This window comes from Mus musculus, chromosome 13, assembly GCF_000001635.26.
Source record: "Mus musculus strain C57BL/6J chromosome 13, GRCm38.p6 C57BL/6J".
Lineage (NCBI taxonomy): Eukaryota > Metazoa > Chordata > Mammalia > Rodentia > Muridae > Mus > Mus musculus.
The window spans coordinates 9,883,213-9,906,936 of NC_000079.6; the positions used below are offsets into that span (position 1 = coordinate 9,883,213).

The following is a 23,724-nucleotide window of genomic DNA, read 5'->3' on the forward strand; positions in this document are numbered from 1 at the left end:
GCAGCTACACTTTGAGGAAATACCGCTTGATCTTACATAACCGTGGAATTCATTTTGCTTAAAGATCTCCTAGGGGTCAGGGGATGGCTCAGTTGGTAAAACACTGGGCACTCAAGAGTAAGGACCTAAGTTTGGATGCCCTACAATTCAAGTAAAGAAGGAGCACCATAGTGTGTATTCCTGTCATTCCTGCTCTCCTAGCGTGGCGGGATGGGACAGCAGGATCCATAGAAGCTGGCTCGCCAGCTAGCTTATTATATACAGCCACAAAAATAATAAGGGACTCTGTCTCAAGCAAGGCAGCAGGTGGGGACTGAAACCTGTGGTGGTCCTCTGACCTCCTTTTATTCTTTTTTTTTTAATTAGTTATTTTCCTCATTTACATTTCCAATGCTATACCAAAAGTCCCCCATACCCTCCCCCCCACTCCCCTACCCACCCACTCCCCTACCCACCCACTTCCACTTTTTGGCCCTGGCGTTCCCCTGTACTGGGGCATATACAGTTTGCGTGTCCAATGGGCCTCTCTTTCCAGTGATGGCCGACTAGGCCATCTTTTGATACATATGCAGCTAGAGTCAAGAGCTCCGGGGTACTGGTTAGTTCATAATGTTGTTCCACCTATAGGGTTACAGATCCCTTCAGCTCCTTGGCTACTTTCTCTAGCTTCTCCATTGGGAGCCCTGTGATCCATCCATTAGCTGACTGTGAGCATCCACTTCTGTGTTTGCTAGGCCCCGGCATAGTCTCACAAGAGACAGCTACATCTGGGTCATTTCAATAAAATCTTGCTAGTGTATGCAATGGTGTCATTCTGGCGGTTCCTCAGAAAATTGGACATAGTACTACCGGAGGATCCAGCAATACCTCTCCTGGGCATATATCCAGAAGATGCCCCAACTGGTAAGAAGGACACATGCTCCACTATGTTCATAGCAGCCTTATTTATAATAGCCAGAAGCTGGAAAGAACCCAGATGTTCCACCTATAGGGTTGCAGTTCCCTTTAGTTCCTTGGGTGCTTTCTCTAGTTCCTCCATTGAATTTAGTCATTTCTTTTCTTTTTTTTTTTTTTTTCAACCCAGATGCCCCTCAACAGAGGAATGGATACAGAAAATGTGGTACATCTACACAATGGAGTACTACTCAGCTATTAAAAAGAATGAATTTATGAAATTCCTAGCTATTTTTTTAAGGTCCACACTTAAAAGACTGTCTTTATAGCCAGACAGACATGTTCCACATATCTGATTTTCTTTAATATTCCCATTTGTTTGCACATTCCAACTGATACATCTCTATATGCAATTGTAACTTTGAAAAAACAAAACAAAAACTCAAAATCCCTCAAAGCGGAAGCAGTGCGTGATAGCCCCACTGTCTCCCTACCTTGGCTTTGAGGCAGGGTCTCTCTTGTTATTTCTGTCCTTGCTCTGCATACAACAGCTTCCCATTGATTTTTCTGTCTCCCCCAACTCAGTTCCTACTTTAGGGGCGCTCAAGCAGAAGCAGGAGAAGCTCTGCCACAGCCCCCCTCCCCCCCGAGAGTCCAGGATGTGTCCCCAACCCCAACAACTGGTAGGTCACAGAGCCCTCTGACCTTGCTTCCTTGTTAGAGAAAAATGCAGAACCCAACACTTGAGGACTGAACAGCAACGACAGGAAACACCTGATCCACACCCAGCCTGATCCACACCCAGCCTGATCCACACCCAGCCTGATCCACACCCAGCCTGATCCACACCCAGCCTGATCCACACCCAGCCTGATCCACACCTAGCCTGATCCACACCCAGCCTGATCCACACCCATCCTGATCCACACCCAGCCTGATCCACACCCAGCCTGATCCACACCCAGCCTGATCCACACTCAGCCTGATCCACAGTAGTTTCTCTAAGACAGGAAGATAAACAGAAGGCTCCTCTCTGATTGGCAGTGGAATGGATTTTTTCTAAGATTTATAAAAGCTCACTCTTTGTAGACTCTAACGTGATGGTTCTCTCTTCAGAAGGCTCTTCCCCTGGGGGAAACTTGGCAATATTGGGAGCTGTTACTCTTGTTATAACCTGAAGAGAATGTGTTCTGGGCATCTAGCAGGTAGATGCTAAGGATCTGTGGACAGAGGACAAAGTTCTGTCTGGTTTCAAGTGTCAATGAGGCAGAGATGGACAAACCCTGGCACAAACAGAGATGAAAGAGGTTCAGAATACTCTGTTATGCCAGGAAAAATCTGGAAAATATCCTGGTACTCATTAATACAGCAAACTCCAATTCTCTTCAGGAATCAATCTGGGGTGACATGGAGGCGGCTTAGCAATATGTTTGCCTTGCAAGTCCAAAGACCTGCCTTGTATTTCTCAGGACAGGCAAGAAAAGTGACGTGTGGTTTCACATGTGTCATCCCAGCACTGGGGAGGGAGATTCCTTGGGCTTGTTACAGTCTTGCCTTACCTCAGAGTTCTACATCAATGAGACACTTTATGCCAGAAAATGGTGGGGTGGTGATGTAGCTCAGCAGGTAAAGGCACTTGCCATGTAACCCAATGATGACCTGAGTTTGATTTCTGGAAACCATGTAAAAAAAAAAAAACAAAGGCAGATACAATGGTTTACATCTGTAACTTCTGCCCCAGCCCTCCCAAAGTGGGAACTGAGGTGGAGGAGAGTCAGGAGAATCAATGGGAAGCTGTCATATGCGGGGAAAGGGCAGAAAATAACAAGAGATACCTTGCCTCAAAAGCAAAGTAGAGGGATGGAGAAATGGGTCAGCCGTTAAGAATACCTGCAGCTCTTTCAGAGGGAATGGGGCTCGATTTTGAGCACGGACATGGTGACTCACAACTGTCTGGAACTCTAGTTCCATGGGATCCAATGACTCTTCTGGACACTGGAGTAGCAGGCACACATAACCTGGGTCTTGTTAGCATAGCTGGTGGACAGATATACATGCAGGCAAGCAAATATACATAAGAGAGTGAAACTGAAGAAGAAGCAAGGTAGGAGTAAAGAAGTCTTGAAAAGTCTTTCTCTGGTCTCTATCTGCACACTGCAGCACTTGGTACCTGTCCACGCGCACACACACTTCAACGAAAGCAAAACCCAAAGCAGATAGCACCTGTAGGACCATAGCTGAGGCTGGGCACCGTACACCCCCCCACCCCCACATCCCACTTCCCCCACTTGCACAAAGATATGCATGTGCCCAGTGGTTAAAATTCTCCTCCCAGGACTCATTGCAAATACAGAACCTAGGAGACTACACAGGCAGGCTGGCTCCTCAGTCTATGCCTGAGTTCTGCCCTTGCAAGCATTTTAGTCATGAGCAAACCTAAATTTCAAACAATATCTGTGTTTACAAAGCAGAAAGTAGAATCCCAGTCCTCTTCCTTTTGCCTCTCATTCTCAGGCGCTGAGGTAACCCCAGGCAACAGTTTACTTAATAAGTAAACATTTGTTAGGGGAATGGAGTGTCCTTCTAAAACCTGGCCTTCTGCAGAGTTATGCATGTGTATTTCAAGCGCTTACTTCATGCCAGGCACCATTGTACATATATGTATTAAGTCATTCAGTCCTTGCCTCTACAGTATAAACTGAGTCAATTACTTAATTGTCTTTTGGGAAGATGTTGGTATTGAGACGTCTAGTGGTGGCTAGGGTCACACCGCTCCTTAGAGGCAGAATTAAGACCTGATTCAAGGGCTGGGACAGCGCCAGATTCAGCTGGTCATTTGCTTCCTGTGCAAGAAAGAAGAGCAGTGTTCCATGCTCAGAATTTATGTAAAAAAAAAAGCCTGGTTTGGTGATATGTGCTTGCAATCCCTATACTGGAGAGGTAGGGACAGATAGTAGCTTCCAGGGGCTTTCTGGCTAGGCAGTTTAGACTACTCGGCAAGCTATTTGCCAGTGATGGACCCTGTCTCAAAATAAAGGTAGAGAGTTCCTGAGGAACAATAATGAGCTGTCCTTTGGCATGCCTTTGCGCGCACATGTGCACACACACACACACACACACACACACACACACACACACATTCACCCTGATTCAAGGCAAATTCATCCACAATTCTGTAACTGCCCCAAAGTGTTACCTTCTCTAACATCCCTCTTTCTCTCACTTAATGGTATGTTATAGATATTGTTCGTATTCAGCACAAATAAGCCGTAGTGCCACACATGTTTGGAAAGAAACAAGGGGCCATCCAGCATCCAGTAGTTGGCACACCACGTCCTTGGCTCAAGTGGAATTTCCAGGGCAGCAGAGTGCATGAGATAGTGTGTTTGCTGAAAACTTCTCTAAATGAAATGTTGCAGAGCTCAGCATCAGCGAGGCCAACACAAATCTCCAAAATCCTTCCCAAAATAAAATAGCTGGTTTCCAGAACAATCTCTCCCCACAAGCTCTATTACCGTGTTAGTGGAGAATGGAAGCCTAATGTGTCAGGTTCTCGTGTCTAAATGAACCAGATAGCAATTGTCTGCCCCACACTCTACAACTGCGCAGCAGATCCAAGAAGGGAGAAGATATGAAAGGATTCAGATGAAGCAGATGATGGGCCAGGAGCTTACAGCTGTATTCATTAAATGCCAAGGGCATTGGCAGACTGAGATTAAAATGTAAAGTGTAAATTCAATCCTTTAAATTTGATATGTAAGCATTAAAGATGGGGGTTTTACCACTAAAACTACTATATGTGGAAATGAATGTAGAGAAATATGTGAGAATCAAAATAAAATAATAATAAAATGTATACTTTGGCAGTGGTCATGCCATTAAATATTAGAAAACAATGACCTCTTGTTCTGAATTTCCTGTATCAACTGGAAACTAGAGCTCATGGTAGTGTGAATTCTGGCCCTACGGGACTTAGAACAAAGAGGCAAGGAAGAAGGTTGAGCCAGTCAAACAAACAAACAAAAAACCAAAACAGGAGAGGGATAAGACTGAAAAAAAAAATTAAATACCCAAAGTGTGAAATCAATACAAATAGATTCATCCAGGCTGAAGAAGAAGAAATCCTAACATAAGCAAACAGAAGGTGACAAGTTCAGGCTGAACAGTGAGACTTGGTGCCTGGAATTATCCTCAGAGGTCTCCATCGAATCGTACAGGTTCTGACGGACACACGACTCACCCCCCACCCCCTGGGACTGTGCACAAGCATTCTACCATGATAACTGTGTTTGAGGAATATTTTTCTTTCTCCTGGGAGTTCCATCAGGGTCAGGGGTAAGGCATGTGTGGCCCTGCACACAACAAGGAGTGTATGTGTTTTAGACCTAGCTACACAGTCTGCAAGTTGACAGTGTGTATCTCCACTTTCCGAGGCTCACCTCTCTCCTCTCAGACAGTGCATGTAAAACAGAGAGCCCAGTGTGATGTGATGAGATCTCTGGCATGGACTAGATCTTAATTAATGCTATTATTGTGTTTTAATTAACTTCATGTGTGTGTGTGCTCATTATAGGTATGTTTGCCTGTGTTTAGGCGAGTGGGGGCCAGAATAACAGGCACTTTTTTCTCAGTCTTTACTGTTTTTTTTTTTTTTTTAAAGATAGTGTCTTTCACTGAAATGCTGCCTTGTTACTTTAGCTAGACTGCCTGTCTGTAACCCCCAGTGATTCTCCAGACCCCCCCCCCCCCAGCCCCTAGGCACAGATAGTTTTAGGTTACAGGAATGTCCAGTCTGGCCTGTTTTTTACATGGGTGACAGGGAGCTGAACTCAGGTCCTCATAAATGTGCAGCGAGTGCTCTTACCAACTATGAATCCTTTTAGCCCCCACAGACTATGTCTTAATGAGGGTAGCATGCATCAGATAGTGATACAATTGATACACTGCAGGAGAGTGGCAAATCTTCTATGAAGAAATTGAATTTTATTTTTTGCAATTGATAACTTGTAAATTAAAATGTCAAAGTCTTCATGATGTCAGATTCAATGCATCTTATTGCATTTGAGATAAGATAAAGCACCATCACGGGCCATCGCCTTGTTACATCCCTTGTTGTAAAACATCACCCAGCTGTAATTATTGATATTACCCACCCTATAATGAGTGCTTCCACATACCACTCATCTATATATCACCTATATTATTTAGACTAAAGCTTTAGGTCACTAGAATATTTTCTGTATGAGGAAACAAAGGCTCAGAGAAGCTAAGGAGCAGCTTGTCCAAGACACCTCTGAGTGGTTAAGTGGTAGTTGTTAGATGTAGACTGTGAGCGTCAGACTCCGATACTTTACGATAATCCCTCTCTGGGTGTGAGCTAAGGAGATCCACCCTTAGCTGAGATCTCCATCCAACCCCAAATCCCTCTTGGTCCCTGTGGGCAATTGATGGCTGCGGGGTGAAGGGAGGAGGGAAAGGCGGTTTTCCTCAGTCTAGTGGTCCATAGTAGATTGCCCATGCTCTAGTGGGTGACACCCATACCTGTGTGCATTTGGGCAGTATGAAAAGAAGGAAGAGAGGTAAGAGGAGGAGGAGGAGGAGGAGGAGGAGGAGGAGGAGGAGGAAGAAGAGGAGGAAGAGGAGGAGGAGGAAGAGGAAGAGGAGGAGAAGGAGGAGGAGAAGGAGGAGGAGGAGGAGGAGGAGGAGGAGAAGGAGGAGGAGGAGGAGAAGGAGGAGGAGGAGGAGGAGAAGGAGGAGGAGGAGGAAGAGGAGGAGGAGGAGGAGGAGGAGGAGGAGAAGGAGGAGGAGGAGGAGAAGGGGGAGGAGGAGGAGAAGGAGGAGGAGGAGGAGGAGGAGGAGGAGGAGGAGAGACAGAAGACTGAGCAGGGGATGGGGAGAGGTCTGTGAGGAGTTGGGAGTAGTTGCACAGGGTTTATATGATCTAAACACATTGTCTTCATGTATAAAAGTATGAAAGAATGCTTAAAGATAAACAAAACTCAAAACCTCTCCATCCCTTTACATATCTTCAGCCACAGGGTCATGAGGTCCTCTTGTAGTCATTAACCCAGTGATTGCTTTCATCCTGGTACACTGCCAGCTCCAACTCAAGGCTGATATGGCTCTTCAAACCAGGAAAGGTGTAGTAAGAGAACCCAAAGCTAATCCTTCGAATTCCTTCAATTCTTACTTTAAAAATTGTAATTATAAACACATACAATTGTATAGACTAACCTCATACTATCTCCACACATGCATTTACTGTGCACGGTTCGTGTCAGTTTCTCCTCCTGTTCACACTTGAGTTTAAGCTCCTGGAAGCAAGCATTACTTTTCCTTTCATTCCTGGCACCACCACCTTGCACCCAGATCGCTGGCTAGTCTGCAGTTTAAAACTGCTCATGCCCCTGTTGGGGGCACCAGTACAAACCTGGCTCATCCCAGCCTAGTAGTGATCACCCAGGACCAACGGGATAAAACCCTAACCCTTTGGAACACTGAAGGAGTGGACCTCCTTACAGCTAGCACTTCACTGTGGCTATGACAAAGGCCCTGCTGTTCTGGACCGCTGAGCGAGCCTGGTTGAATCATTCTGCACAAGCCGTTGGTAGCACTCAGGGCTGAATGGAAAAGAATTCTGTAGGCTGGCTTTAACAGGAAGCAGTGTTAAGATTGTGGCCCACCTTCCCTTGATCCTGACAGCTCAGTGAACCTGGGTGCTTGCAACCACTGAGGTTTAGGGAAGCTCATTAGTATATCACCTAGCTTCTTGGTAAAGACATTAATGAATGTGTCAGGGTCAATGGCAGGCTACAGAAGTCTGCTGTTTTCTGTCTGCTTTTTAGCATCATTCTACTGACAAAGGAGCACTGGCCCCACAGTGTGTCTCTGCTGACTGATCACTCAGCACCTCATCTCAAGTACTCTATTCAACTAGGAAGAGTCTCCTTTCCTTTTCTCTCTCTCCACATATCCCTGGCCATGTAGCACAGGCACCTCAAACTTACCATGTAGCCAAGAGTAGTTTTGACCTCTTTATCTCCCTTCCTCTACCTCCTGAATACTCATACTGCAGGTGTATACCCCCATGCCAAGCTGAAACACAGATTCTTCAAGAAAAGGTTTTTAAATAAAATTTGTATTTCAAAATATTCCCACCAGGGGTAGATACAGACTTTGGAGACGGAAGCTTATGTAATTTTGCTGTCTGTTCTGTTAAGAAAATGCACACAAGATTATGAATATGAAATGTCATCACTCTCTTTTCTCTCAGGGGCATTTTGAGGGTACTTGAAGTTTTAGCTTTATTACTTGAACACTGAGTCTTTTTCCAAGTTCCAATACTAATCTACATGATCTAGTTATTGTTAAGAGACTGAAAGTTTTTTTTTTTTAAGTTGTGTGTATAACTAAGAAACTAAGAGTGTTTGAGTTCATGAACTAGAGGTAATAAAATTTCCTTTCCAAAACATCTCAACAAACAGATGCAAACAGAATTCTGGGTATTCTGATACTGTGAGGGATTTGTAACAAATTCCCACGAATTAGGTTGCTGAAGGCTTAATTAGCTTTTAAAATGGTTTGCGAACCCACAGGTTCCAACTGTATGCCACTAGGTAATCATATTTAACCAAGACAGAGGTAAGATAAAAAAGGAGAGTGATTTCTCTTTGTTAGTAAGACGGCAGTTAAAGCCCCAGTTAAAGGGGCCCAATTGTAAACTAACCCTATCATGCAAGTAGTTGTTAAATGAGGAGAAAGAGACAAATCAGGTCAAGTAAATAACATAAGTGGTTAGATTTTCTAACAATGATGAAGAATAATTAAGAAGAGGTCACTGAGAAACAATCCTGTGTCAGGGGAGTGTTTTGGGGAGGTTGCTAGGTAACTCAAGCCAAAAGTAGTCATGTGTCCTGGAACATAATTAGCATATGGTTGTGAAAAATGGCTCCACATCCAGCTGCAGGTATCTTTTCTGACTTCCAAAGAAAGGATAGATTCAGCCAGCTTAAAATTCTTAATTAGAGACCTAAAGGTAAATGCTAATTGAATTCTCATGCAATGATCAATCTGTAAGTAATGCATACGTGGGTGGATGGGTGGGAATTGAAGGGATTGCTTACAATTACACGATTTTTTTAGGAAAACCTCTGGCCAGATGTTATACAATCCATGGCTACTGAAGGAAAAATGGTGCATAGATGATATTCAAACTGATTCCAGAAAATACTTAAATCAGATATGATAATGAGGCAGGAGTCCTGAGAAGTTGTCTCCATGGAAACATCTATTTCTTTCTTCTGTATGATATTTTAAATTGGAAGGCATATCCACCAGGGCTAGAAGGAATCTACCCCAAATAAATATGGTCTCTGGTATATCTGTTTTCCAATGGTAGCAACCTTTCCTCTGCTGCCAAACATGGCTCCAGATTTTGTTTTGTGCTACATTCATCAGCTCAGTACTTTTCTTCTCTTGTCACATCAAGGCTTGATGATGAGAGAAACAGTAAGTCAAGGCCTGGACCCTGCTTCAGGTACCACGAACCATTCCCATCTCCGATGCTGCCTCAAACATATCACCACCACATAACTTTCAGTGTCTTGAAATATTAATAACACATTGTAAAAAAAATTAGGGGAGCTGCTTTCAAGGCTAAAAGTTCTAAAAGAATTTGGTTGGTCACTTAGAAACAATGATGAGAGAATTTAGAAATGTCAGTGAGGACATCTTCAGTAACAGCTTTCTCTCAACAAGTTAGAGAGGAATCAAGAAGGGATTGTTGCTGTTAGATTGTTGTGTTAGACAAGTAGACCAATGGAATAGAATTGAAGACCCAGAAATGAACCCACACACCTATGGTCACTTGATCTTCGACAAGGGAGCTAAAACCATCCAGTGGAAGAAAGACAGCATTTTCAACAATTGGTGCTGGCACAACTGGTTGTTATCGTGTAGAAGAATGCGAATTGATCCATACTTATCTCCTTGTACTAAGGTCAAATCTAAGTGGATCAAGGAACTTCACATAAAACCAGAGACACTGAAACTTATAGAGGAGAAAGTGGGGAAAAGCCTTGAAGATATGGGCACAGGGGAAAAATTCCTGAACAGAACAGCAATGGCTTGTGCTGTAAGATCAAGAATTGACAAATGGGACCTAATGAAACTCCAAAGTTTCTGCAAGGCAAAAGACACCGTCAATAAGACAAAAAGACCACCAACAGATTGGGAAAGGATCTTTACCTATCCTAAATCAGATAGGGGACTAATATCCAACATATATAAAGAACTCAAGAAGGTGGACTTCAGAAAATCAAATAACCCCATTAAAAAATGGGGCTCAGAACTGAACAAAGAATTCTCACCTGAGGAATACCGAATGGCAGAGAAGCACCTGAAAAAATGTTCAACATCCTTAATCATCAGGGAAATGCAAATCAAAACAACCCTGAGATTCCACCTCACACCAGTCAGAATGGCTAAGATCAAAAATTCAGGTGACAGCAGATGCTGGCGTGGATGTGGAGAAAGAGGAATACTCTTCCATTGTTGGTGGGAGTGCAGGCTTGTACAACCACTCTGGAAATCAGTCTGGCAGTTCCTCAGAAAACTGGACATAGTACTACCGGAGGATCCAGCAATACCTCTCCTGGGCATATATCCAGAAGATGCCCCAACTGGTAAGAAGGACACATGCTCCACTATGTTCATAGCAGCCTTATTTATAATAGCCAGAAGCTGGAAAGAACCTAGATGCCCCTCAACAGAGGAATGGATACAGAAAATGTGGTACATCTACACAATGGAGTACTACTCAGCTATTAAAAAGAATGAATTTATGAAATTCCTAGCCAAATGGATGGACCTAGAGGGCATCATCCTGAGTGAGGTAACACATTCACAAAGAAACTCACACAATATGTACTCACTGATAAGTGGATATTAGCCCCAAACCTAGGATACCCAAGATATAAGACATAATTTGCTAAACACATGAAACTCAAGAAGAATGAAGACTGAAGTGTGGACACTATGCCCCTCCTTAGATTTGGGAACAAAACACCCATGGAAGGAGTTACAGAGACAAAGTTTGGAGCTGAGATGAAAGGATGGACCATGTAGAGACTGCCATATCCAGGGATCCACCCCATAATCAGCATCCAAACGCTGACACCATTGCATACACTAGCAAGATTTTATTGAAAGGACCCAGATGTAGCTGTCTCTTGTGAGACTATGCCGGGGCCTAGCAAACACAGAAGTGGATGCTCACAGTCAGCTAATGGATGGATCACAGGGCTCCCAATGGAGGAGCTAGAGAAAGTACCCAAGGAGCTAAAGGGATCTGCAACCCTATAGGTGGAACAACATTATGAACTAACCAGTACCCCGGAGCTCTTGACTCTAGCTGCATATATATCAAAAGATGGCCTAGTCGGCCATCACTGGAAAGAGAGGCCCATTGGACTTGCAAACTTTATATGCCCCAGTACAGGGGAACACCAGGGCCAAAAAGGGGGAGTGGGTGGGCAGGGGAGTGGGGGTGGGTGGATATGGGGGACTTTTGGTATAGCATTGGAAATGTAAATGAGCTAAATACCTAATAAAAAATGGAAAAAAAAAAGAATATTAGGATGTCAACAGCAAGTAGGATTAAGAAACAAGAGCGTGGTTCAGTAAGTAGTGCCATATCCATTGGAAGCTCAACATTTTCACCTACCACTTATGGATGCATTCTTTCTGAGGATTTGACATCCTGAGGTTTTGAGGAGTATTTTAAAATGAACACATATGATACAGAATAATGGGCTTCATTATGAAAATTTCACACATGTACATAATGTGTTTTGATTATATTTACTCCCATTATTCTCCTGTATCCCCACCCATTCCTGCTGATCCCCTTCTTCCCAACCTGCCCCTTCCAGTTTCTTACTGTGTGTGTGTGTGCGTGTGCGTGCGTGCGTGTGCGTGTGCGTGTGCGTGTGTGTGTGTGTGTGTGTGTGTGTGTGTGTGTGCGTGTGTGTGAATGAGTTTCATTAGGGTTGTGAATCTTAACAGTGCATTCATCACTGGGGTGCACTTCCCTCTTTACTTCCTCAGCTGTTATATGTGTATTTATTTACTCTCTCAGAATTGTGGAAGTTACAAGATCACAATCAAAGCATTCCTACGACCACACTTCCTCCAGAAACCCTAGCAGGGTTTCCATTCTGCCCTTTGTATTTCTAGCACTTGACCACATCAACACAATCTTGCCTCTCTGGAGACATTGCCTCCTCTCTCTCCCTCTCTGTGCGTTTCTGATGGAGATACTTGCTATTGGGTTTAGGGTCATTATGGATAATCCAGGATAATCTTGTCTCAAGCTCCTTCATTTGATTACATCTGCAGATTCTTTTTGCAATATGGTCGCAGGATTAAGGGCTGGAATAGCAACCCACTACAGTCAATATAACAACAAATACAAATGTGCTGGCCTTTAGATAATAAAACTTTTATCAAAAATGGGTGCTTGTTGGTGGAATTTGACTTTACGTATGATAAATGTATTTCCTTCAGAACTGTAGATGAGGGTTCTTTTTTTTTTTTTTTTAAAGAACTAAAGATGTTTTAGAAAGACATCCACTTTCATAGCACCCCTCAAACAAACTCCTAAAAGACAAAAATGATTAGAAGTGGGAATACTTACTCAAACATAAAATGTAAGTGTCAGAAAAACAGCTTTCAATTCGTTAACTTCTGTACTCAAACAAGAATAATTGCTGCACATAGTTTACTCAGAGTAATGGGTGAACATGATCTCAGAGCTAGACTCTCCATGGGCTAAAATACATACTGTAGTCCTGTATTTTGGGGCAAGTTACTGCATTTCTGCATGTCTTAGTGTCTTCATCCATAAAATATGGAGAAAGAAGACAAATATGAATGTTCTTAGAATGCTCAGCTCAAGACATACAAATGACATTTGCTTACATATATGCTAAAAACATGCTGATCTCTCTGCAGTCTTGGATGATCCAGACAAATGAAACACTGCATTCTGTTAGACAAGAAAAAGACTCTCTAAAACCAATGCTGACAATGCTGCAAAAGAAACAATCAAGGTGCAGAGACGGCAAAAGTGTGTTAAGTAGTGTGTGTGGCTGTTTCATATAATATTGGACAAAGATGACTCTGTAATGAAGTGACATTTTACTCAAGGACTAAAGGATCAAGAGGTATCATCAGGTCCCCAGGGGAGAAATCTGTCTGGATAAACTAGATTGCATCATATTTGACAAGTATGAGGGACAGAGACTTCATGCTACAGGAGACACTGGTGAGATGCTGTCTCCAGTACATTTCAACAGAGCCTGCCTAGTCTGCTGGGTAGAAGCATGTGGGAAAACTGAACATAAAAAATATTCCTCATGGGGCTGGTGAGATGGCTCAGTGGGTAAGAGCACTGACTGTTCTTCTGAAGGTCCTGAGTTCAAATCCCAGCAACCACATGGTGGCTCACAACTACCCATTTTGACACCTGGAGCAAGCAGGGACTGAGAGAGCAGAGCCAACCAGAGCAAGCAGAGGTCCTAAAAAATTCAACCCCCAACAACCACATGAAGGCTCACAACTACCTGTACAGCTACAGTGTACTCACATAAAATAAATAAATAAAACTTTAAAAAAATATTCCTCACACAGGGAACTGCTTGCATATCTATTTCTTAACCTACTTGACTAAGATGATCCTTCAGAAAACTTGGAAAGAATCCTTTGCATGCAAAAAGAAGTCCCTGAGACAGGAGTCCCCCAAAATAGAAATCAAATACGGGGTAGAATTCAGTTCTCTGCAGATTTATGGAGCATCCCCTTTACCTTTGGCATCAGGTGCCGTGCATGGCATGTTTTCTCTCATATGCAGAATCCAGACTTTTGAAAAAAAAAAAAAAGAAGCACACAAAGAAATATGTCCATGACACATGAGTGTGGAAAAGTCAGAGTGAAACCCATTATTTCAAACAATGAATAAACTGATAAATGAGCTTAAAAATCTTGTGTGTTTTTGATCTGTGGTTGGTTGACTCTGGGAAGGCTGAGCCCAGGGATACAGGGGACTGACCAGATCAGTGTAATCAGGAAATACCCTGTAAGTGTCAAACCATCGATGCCACTACTGGGAATACTCTTCATTCAAAGCCAGATAAAAATGACTGATATGACAAACAGCAAGGACTTGCAGGCTGGTGCAGCTGCCACTCATTAGCATACAACAGGGCAACTGGTTATCTGTCCCTGGGAGGCTGCAGTGTTCTCATGGGTAAAATGAGGACACAGAAGGACATGGGCTCCTCTCCAGCTATAATTCTGCAGAATTATAGCTAGGTGCCTCTGAATCCCCTATCTGCACTGAACTGCCTGTCTTAATTTTCCAGCTCCCTGACCACCTGTAGGCATGAGGGCAGTCCTTTTCAGCCTCCTATTTCTGCAGGTCTAGAACATTAGAAATGGCCTAGTTCTTCTTAGCCCTTCTAGGAAAAGCAATGTATGGGGACCGAGAGATAGCTAAGAAGGTAAATGTGATTGAAACACAGACCTGACGTCTAAGGAACGTACAAAGGAAGGGCAGAACTGACTCCTGAAAACTGCCTTCTGATCCTCATGTGTGCTTTTTGGCATGGGCACACCTGAGCACAGACACACACACACACACACACACACACACACTCACTCACTCACTCACAACTTGCTAAAGGTTAAAAAACAGAGAAGTGGTTAGAATTCTAGTGTGAAGCTTGATCTTAAACAGTTCACTTGAAATAGTTACTCAAAGGGCAAAGGAAGCAGATGGTTGTATGTGAGTTCCAAGCCAGTGGGCTGGGAAGCCTGAGGGACTTAAAGCAAATGCTGGAGTTGGATTCTTATTGGGAAACTGAGCAGAGTCTGACTGAGATGTGTGGCCTGATGATGAATTACCTGGTGACCTGGTGACCTGGTGATCCTCCAGTGGAGGAGGCCGTGATCATTTGACAGTTTGCTCTACTTCTCTGGCCATTTCTTTCTCCCCTGACTTCCTTTCAAGTTGATCAGATTTAGAAGTGGCCCAAGTCCTCTCTGTTTCTGGGGTGGGGGGCAAGCTTTTATTTAGCACTCACTACTGTCCTTATTGATGAGTGGCTTTGGGCTTCTCCTCCTCAACGGGCAGCCAGAATTTCCTCATTCTCTTCCTGTGAACCCAACAGACTGTAGTGTAGACAACAGCACCAGACAGAAGTTTGAAACTGTCCACGGTCCTCAGAGTGGATAGAGCTCTAAGCATGCTTGGTGGATGCTATAACCAGGGAGGAAGGTCTTGTCAGAATGCAGAGCACCGAGACAGAAAGGGCCATGTGGAGGGATGTGTGGTGGACTGGCTTTGTTCTAGACTCACCAGTATATCTTAAGAGGACAAGAGGGGTCAGAAAGAAGGGACTTGTCTCTTTCTCCTCCTGTTTTCGTTAACCCTGGGCTTTTTGCTGTAGCTCTACAGGGCTGAGCCTCCTCACTGCTGAGGACAGACTGATGCCCTGTGCTCTGCTCAGCCAGCTTATCCTGGAGCTTCATGGTTAATTCACAATCCCTGGCTTCCTTGCCTGGGGGCTTTTCAAGTCAAACAACGAAGCCTTACAGATTCCCAGATAGCTTAGCAAATAGAAGCAATGCAAATGTGGTTATTAAGATGGCGCATGGCTTCAGTTGGTCAAGCCTGATCTGGGACCTGCAGAAGTGGTTTTCCCCTGGGGCTGTCCCAGGCAGGGCTGCACAGCGGAATAGCAGCACCCACACCACCTGGGAGCTTGCTGGAGATTTGGTACTGGACTTGCCAAATTCAAAGTCCTGAGTGTGTCTTCTGGCATAGGTGTTACAACCCTCTCTCTTGTGTTTTCAGTGCACAAGCATTTGAGAACTTTTAGTGTGAAGGAATGCAGCTTCATTTACTGTGTATTTCCTTCACAGATGCCATTTTCCTTATCCAAAATTTTCCCAGTTATCTGAGCAATCCCATGAGATGCTGCTGGTGCCCTTGTGTGACAATGATACACACTGAACTACTCTTGAACTGACTAATCCACCAGCTTCCTGGTTCCTGTGGCTGAAACTGGTTCTCTGTGTCCCCTTCTCTCACCCCTCCTTGTCTGACAAACCACCTGATAGATGTGATATAGATATAAATGAATTATATACACATATGTATATCCATATACCTAAGTATATGCACATATGAGATACTTTATGGGGACTGGGGATGCAGGTCGGATAAAGTGCTTGGCCCTACAAGCACTAGGATATGAGATTGAGTCTCAGAATCCCTGTAAAAAAGCTAGATCTAGTGGCACATGCTTAGAATCCCACCTGGGGTAGTGGAGGCAGATGTATGGTTCCCTGGTCAGCTAGTCTAGCCTTAGATATCAGTAGGAGATCCTGTGTCTATAAACAAGGCAGACAACTTATGGGGAGTGACAGCTGGAGCTGTTCTTTGTCCTCTCCATGTACATGCATGCACACATGCACTTCACATACATCTGCACTGGCAATTCATAAATGTACACATACATATAATATACACATACACACACACATACACACACATACATATATGTCTTAAATAGTTAAAAATCCAAAGATGTATGCATGTACTGTAGAACATTAAAAGGAGTCATCATTTATTATTAGTTTTTGTTAAAAAAACAAACTATTGCCAACTGATTCCTGGAGTTGAATTTTCTGTATGGCATTAAGAAATTCAGTTTGTTGTTTTTAGCCCCAATCACTTCAATTGTAAACTGAAGACATCTTGGTCTTCTGCAGGAGATTGGGAAGTTAGAAACAGTAGTGGGCAGACACACACACACACACACACACACACACACACACACATCCCAGGAGTTAACAGTGGAGGTGGTGCTGTTATTCAGTTAGAGTTTATTTACTATGAAGCTGAAAGCAATTCATTCTGTTCTTCTGGGAAATGGGACAGTGGCAGCCCTGAAGGCTGCAGATTACTGCAGGACCTAAAAGAAAAATGCCTTGGTATTTCAAAGTCTAAAGCTGTCCCTTACGTTCCGGAGAAGAGACCATGACAGTCTCTGTAACCAGGACTCGAATGACCTGTGAGTGCCTTTTATAGATTAAGATTGCAAGTTAGGACAGCGACTTCTGGTGTTTGTGTTTCAGAGAGAGAGAGACAAAGAGCCAGCGAGCCCCAGCAATTTGAACAATTTCAAATGTGCTTTGTTTCCAGCAAGACTTCTAATGCAGAAATTTCCCAGACTTTTTACAGTTGCTCTTCGTGTTAAGACACCAACTGTGGCTCACAGAGGGGATGACAAAGTGACATTTATGTCTTCTCCTGAGGGCTGTTCAATAAGCAGATGACTTCTGGCAAATGCTCCTGCTTTGTGAAAGCTCTTTGGTGAGCCAGTAAGTGAAGCAGGCAAAAGCAAGGGTACTGAAGTGAGCACCCCCACATGTGAGAGAGCTAACTGTGTAACAACAACAACAACAACAACAACAACAACAACAAAGTTAAAAAAGTTAGCACACTTTAAAAGTAGACTAAGCACCATAAAACCCCCTCAGCTTTCTGGGGTTGCCGTTGAGCCGCACCTCAATGACACCTAGACAAACTGCCCTGAGCTGTTGATGGCATTCTCATTCCTAGGATGTGTATTTGAGACTGAAGTAGTCAGGAGGCTTAGTATAGGCTCATGCAGAGTGGAAGTGAAACCATGTGTGCCATCTGCTCCACAGGTTGAGAGAGAGAGAGAGAGAGAGAGAGAGAGAGAGAGAGAGAGAGAGAGAGACAGAGACAGGGAGACAGGGAGAGAGACAGAGAAGAGATCAAGGCTTGGCCAAGATACACTTCTACGGGGGCTGAATGGCTTTACACATCTCAGTCAGGCACTCTCAGAAATCTGGCCCTGTACTTTTTGAGCTACCTGGCAAGTATATCAGCAGTTCCCTTATATTGTCCCCTCCCCTGTGGCTTCTGAAAGTGATGGTGGTAGCATGTCAATGATACACGTGCAACAATGTTATCATTTAGAAACAAGATACAAATGAAGGCTAGGTGTTTCTTATCTCCTGCTCACACATGATTATTGAAAAGGAAGCTGGGTATCCAGCCAAGTCTACCAAAGGACTGTCAGGATCTGAGCAAATTCACCATTCTTCAGTTTTAAGAAATGAACAAAATTGAAAAGATTCAACATGTTACCATGGGAGAGATCCAGAACTCAGCTGCGTGTGTGTGTGTGTGTCTATGGGGTGGGTGAGTGTGTTTATGAGTGCATGTATGTGTATGTATATATGTGTGTGAATGTGTATATGTGTGTCTGTGTGTGTGTCTGTGTGTGTGCATATGGGTAGGTATGTATGTGCATGGATGTGTTTGTGTGTGTACATATGCACACATGTACAGACATGTGGAAGCTACAGGCTGATATTAGGCTCTTCCTATATTACTCTCCACTTTATTATTTGAAACAGAGTCTCTCACCGAACCCAGAACTCAGAGATTTGGTAAGACTAGCTGACCACTGAGCTCCAGGAATCCTCCTGTGTCTGCATCTCCTACTGTGGGATCCTGCTGTGCCACTGGGCCTAGCTTTTCACATGGGTCTAGAGATTGAACTCAGGTCTTTGTGCTTCTATGGCAAGCATGTCACTAACTGAGCCATCTCCTCAGCTCCTGGACCTCAGCTCTTTGATGCTTTCTATCTCTATCATTCAGGTGGTCAGTACAGAATCCAAGTAGAGAACCAAGGACTGAGGGTGCTATTATCTCTCCTGTGATTCTTCCTAAGCTATCCTCAAAGGTAAGTGTTCCAATTTGGAGGTGGGGACAAAGTAAGTGTGAATTAGTGTTTTTTAATTCATTTGACAATGTCTAACAAGACACAACAGCAGACATAAAGTACTATGCAGAGAAATGTTAACCACCCATCTAATTTTGACCAATGGTTACTCATTGTTTTCAACACTGTACATCAGAAATCAAAACAGGAGGCACTTTGAGGCATGATAAGCACAAGCCAGTGATGGCTGCCTAATATTAACGTAAGACGGTCACAGTCAAAAAGACACTTGGATCAATTAGGGCTAGATTTTTTTCCTTCAATTATACAAAACAGGGGTTAGCAGTGAACCAAGTCCAACGTGAGACTTTATTTTGTAATAGCAGCTAATTGAGAATGGTTTTTCTGTCTTTAAATGGTTGAGAATAAAACGAAAAGAGTAGCATTTAAAGATGCATTTATGTGTGTGGATGTGCATCCTGAGTGCCCATACACAGAGCCATGGACGCAGGAAGCCATGGGATCAGGGGACTCACTGGAACGCAGCTAAGTAGCCGTAAGCAAGACAAGATACTGGCGCAACCTAAAACACTTCCTCTCTTGACTTTTGCAGAAAATGTTGGCTAGACTTCTCCACCCTTCACAGTTCTTGGGGGCAATCATCTACTGCCAGACACATTGGTCCTGAAGGGCTGGAGTCAAGTCTACAACATTAATGTCCTTATTGCCTTCTGAGACACAATCCTGGAACAGGGGTATTAGGTGCGCGCGAGTGTGTGTGTGTGTGTGTGTGTATGTGCTTGTGTGTATGTCCATGTGTGTATGTACTTGTGTGTACTTGTGTATGTTCTTGTGTATGTGTGTGTGTGTTTGTGCATGGATCTAGCACTGTCCGTGTGTGCACTCATGCATATGCATGCATGTGTATATGTGTGAGAATAAAAGCATATGTGAAATATATTCTAAAATTAAACTAAAGGTGTAAGGTGTCATGCAAATGCATCTTACACAGAGTCATGTTCATACCAAGTTCAAATCCAATTCCATCCTGCAGTACAGGGAACTTGGGAAGCCCCCTTGCCTTCCTGAGACTCAGTTTCCCATGCTATAAAATAGGATGAAATGTAACTATTTTGGTGCCTATAAAGATAATCTAAGAGTCTGATTGTAAAATGCGTAGTCTTGGAGCATTAAATATATGACAGCCCTCAGGAGTGAAGAGTTCGAGGAATGTCCACAAACTGTCCAATGAGAGTGGCATGTATCCTGATCCTGTACTCAGGCACCATGAAGAGAGCTGGAGGAGAGGGACTGGCTGGATATGCATCAGAAAGAACTAGTGACTAGATCTGAGCAGGCAGCTGAAGATCTGGAGGCCTAGGGCACCTGGAGAGAAGTAGGCAAGCCCTGCAGGAGTGTGTGTGGGCCTGGAGGTTCTTCTGCAGGCCAGTGAGAGGACTAGAGTAGCAGAGAGATAGTGACTTGTACACTCCACTGCACCCCCTGCCTTCAGAGGTCAGCATCATCTGAGAACTACATAGATCTGCTAAAGGGCTTCCAAGTAGAAGTGATTTTACAAAGCAGGATTTAGAAAGCTTTGCTTCTCATGGCCACATTCCCAGTGGATCTTACCTTTGGCACCATTCTGAGTGTGTGTGTGTGTGTGTGTGTTTCCACATAGGTACACATGCATGTTTGTGTGCATATGTGTATGTACATGTGGAATCTAGAGGTCACCCTCCGGGGTCATTCCTCAGCAGCCATCTATCTTTTGTTTGAGACTGGGTCTCTCATTGGGATCTGAGACTCACAGATTGGGTGTCTCTGTGACCTGTTGCTGACATCATTATGCTTGGCATCTTTTGGAAGGGCTACTTGAGTTCATACTCAGGTCCCCATGCTTCCGAGGCAAGTGCTTTACTACCGGAGTCATCCACCTCTCCTACCATATCATCACTGTGCCAGTGGTGATAGTCAGGATTTCAGCATCCCAGATGCAGAGACCCACAACCAAACATCAGGTACAGAGAGCTCCAACGGGAGGTTTCCACTGTGCTCCTCCCCTAAGAGCTCAGGGAAGCCCTGGAAGAGAGAGAAGAAGAATGGTCGGGACCAGAGGGGTCAAGTACATCAGGAGAACACAGCCCACAGAAGGCCTCCAACTAAGCAGGACTCATGGGGGCTCACATGGAATCTGCATGGGTCTGTGCTAGGTCTCCTGCATATATGTTATGGTTGTTAGCTTGGTGTTTTTTAGAACTTCTAACGGGGGTGGGGGGTGGGGGTGTCTCTGACTCCTTGACTTGCTCTTGGGACCCTTTTTCTCCTACTGGGTTGCTTTGCTCAGCCCTGATATGAGGGTTTATGCCTGGTCTTTTTGTATCTTGTTATGCTACATTTGGTTTATATCTCTGGAAGGCCTGCTCTTTTCTAAAGGGAAATGGAGGGGGAGGGGATCTCTGAGAGAGAGGAGGTTTAGGGGGGATAACTGTCTCTGCCCAATCATTCCTGCATAGAGACACAGCACAAGGATGTTCAACAGAGAGGCATCTTCTAGCTCTTGGTTGTGTATAAATTTTAGAAAGGAAAATGAACAGCAGGGTTATTCTGCAAAACTTTAAAACTGAACAAGAGAAACTTTGTGGAGAACAGTGTTTTGTGCAGGTGGCTTTGTGCTCTGGGGGGACTCAGTGCCTGCTGGTATTTGAGGTTTGCTCATGACATCTATCACAGCATGCAGATTACTTAAAAAAAAAAACATACCCATGATGCTAAAAATACCCCACAGTCTAGCCTGACTGCAGGCTGTCAGAATGTTATATTCTGATTTTTATGCTGCCTGCTGATATTTGGACATTTTCACAAGTATAATGTTTACCATTATTCTGTTTTTCTTTATAAAAGTTGATTGCAGATGAATATGCCTTGAGGAGGCTTGCCTCAAGACAGGATCTGCTCTGGATCCCACAGCGTCCCAGCTGTTCTGAATAAGTTACTCTGTCCCATCTGTGGAGCTGACTGGGTTTGGGCTGTTATACCCATGGAGGGAGCAGACATCCCACTTTTCTTAGGAGACACCCGGATTCCTGACCTCATCGTGTTGCTCTGTTTGTTGGGTAGGATCGGTGTCATGATCAGTTGTAAGACATTGGAGTCTCAGGTTTCCATTGGCACAGGTTTGTTTGCCAATGAACATGGGGCCTTGAGGGTTCTATTATAGAACTAAAATGTTGTTAAAACTTTTGACTCAAAAACGATTACTTATAAGGCTGCCACATGTGAGCCTCATCTTGATCTGTTGTATATCAAACAGTTTCAGGTCAGGGATGCCAAGGACACCAATCTTGCCTCTATGATAAGCTTTTATTGATCACCAGCATCTGGGGTAGACTTGAGTTTCTGGCTACTCTATCAGGTTTATCAGAACAACAATCTACTATTCATTTATATTCTCTCTCTCTCTCTCTCTCTCTCTCTCTCTCTCTCTCTCTCTCTCTCTCAGGTTGCTATTTGGTCAACTTCAATTGTCATTCATCAGGATGCCTTGCTTTTCTGAGACAGGGTCTTTCCTATTTAGCTGGAACTTGCTGATAGTCAGGCTCACCAGCAATCAGCAAGCCTTAGGGATCTGCCTGTCTCTGCCTCCCCAGCACTGGGATTGGGGATTGCACACACATGCCACCTACACCTGATTTTACCTGTACATACTGGGGATCTGAAGTTAGGTCCCTCTGCTTGTGCAGCAAATGCTTTCAGACTGAGCCATCTCCAGAGTCTCCTATCTTAGTATCTACTTTTCAGAGTTCAGACAACTCAATTGTCTAAGTTAATTAGCTGGAAGTAGAGAGGGTGGGTATAGGTATGGGCATACGTGTGACCTAAGACCTTGTTTTATTCTTAGACCTAGTTAATATTCACGGGGTATCCCTCACACCTGGCCAATCTTTGTAACTGTCATTTATACTTTGAAGCAAGGAGAGCCCTTTGTAGGTTAAGTTAAGAAACTTATTCAAGGTCAAAGCCAACAGACACCAGTGATCCAGAATCCCGTCTAGATTCAGTAGTCCATGAGTCACATGGCAGCAGGGACACCGCACAAAGAATCTGACCAAAGAGAAGGGAGAAGAAAGGATAAACAGGCCACCCATCATGTGGCTTGTGATTCAAGTCTACTACAGTACCATGTGTGAGCTGTCTCAAGACAGCATGCAACGTAGTCACTCCATAGCAACGATGGATTCCAGGCAGCCTGCAATCTTTCAACTTAAGAGTCCCTCCTCATATGACATATTCTATTCTTTTGTTTGTTTGTTTGCTTTTTGTTTTTCGAGATAGGGTTTCTCTGTGTAGCCTTGGCTGTCCTGGAACTCACTCTGTAGACCAGGCTGGCCTCGAACTCAGAAATCTGCCTGCCTCTGCCTCGCAAGTGCTGGGATTAAAGGCATGCTCCACCATGCCCGGCTCAGACATATTCTATTTTAAATAGATACCATTATCTTATTAATTTCTGACTCTTCTTGGCTGTCTCCATTGCCGAGACGTTTGCAGTGATTCCACAGTCCTACCTTAGTATAAGCCACAGGGGACCCTTTTGAAGACGTGTACAAGGTTAGGCTGGGTCAGACAGGAGTGTCCTAAATCAGAAGGCAGCCCCGCAACTGTGGGACTAGAAACACAAAATCACCTCTGTAGGTTTGTTTTTAATCCCACTCACTTGAAGTGAATCTAGCTTGAGGTGTGCCTCAGGCAAAAATGAATGAATGTCATTTGAGTCAAAAATGAGGATAAACACCTGACACCTACGATCACTTTCTTATTTAACACAACTGTGGGAATGTATGAAAAGCAGGCTCTTGGGGCTGCCTTGCTTTAGAGCTTAGAGGTAGGTGGCTGGCAAGCTGGGTAGCTATGCTAGAGGCACATTTGCAGGGCAGATTAGTGAATGCCCAGCACAGAAGAGAAGAGGCCTTTTTCTCTCTCTCTCTCTTTCTTTCTTTCTTTCTTTCTT

At 43.9% G+C, this 23,724-nt stretch overlaps 1 protein-coding gene across 2 annotated transcripts in view; it reads right to left on the reverse strand.

The window, feature by feature from the left end:
* Chrm3 (cholinergic receptor, muscarinic 3, cardiac) overlaps positions 1 to 23,724 on the reverse strand; it is a 485,577-nt gene that overhangs the window by 7,727 nt on the left and 454,126 nt on the right. The gene's annotated exons all lie outside the window — the stretch shown is intronic.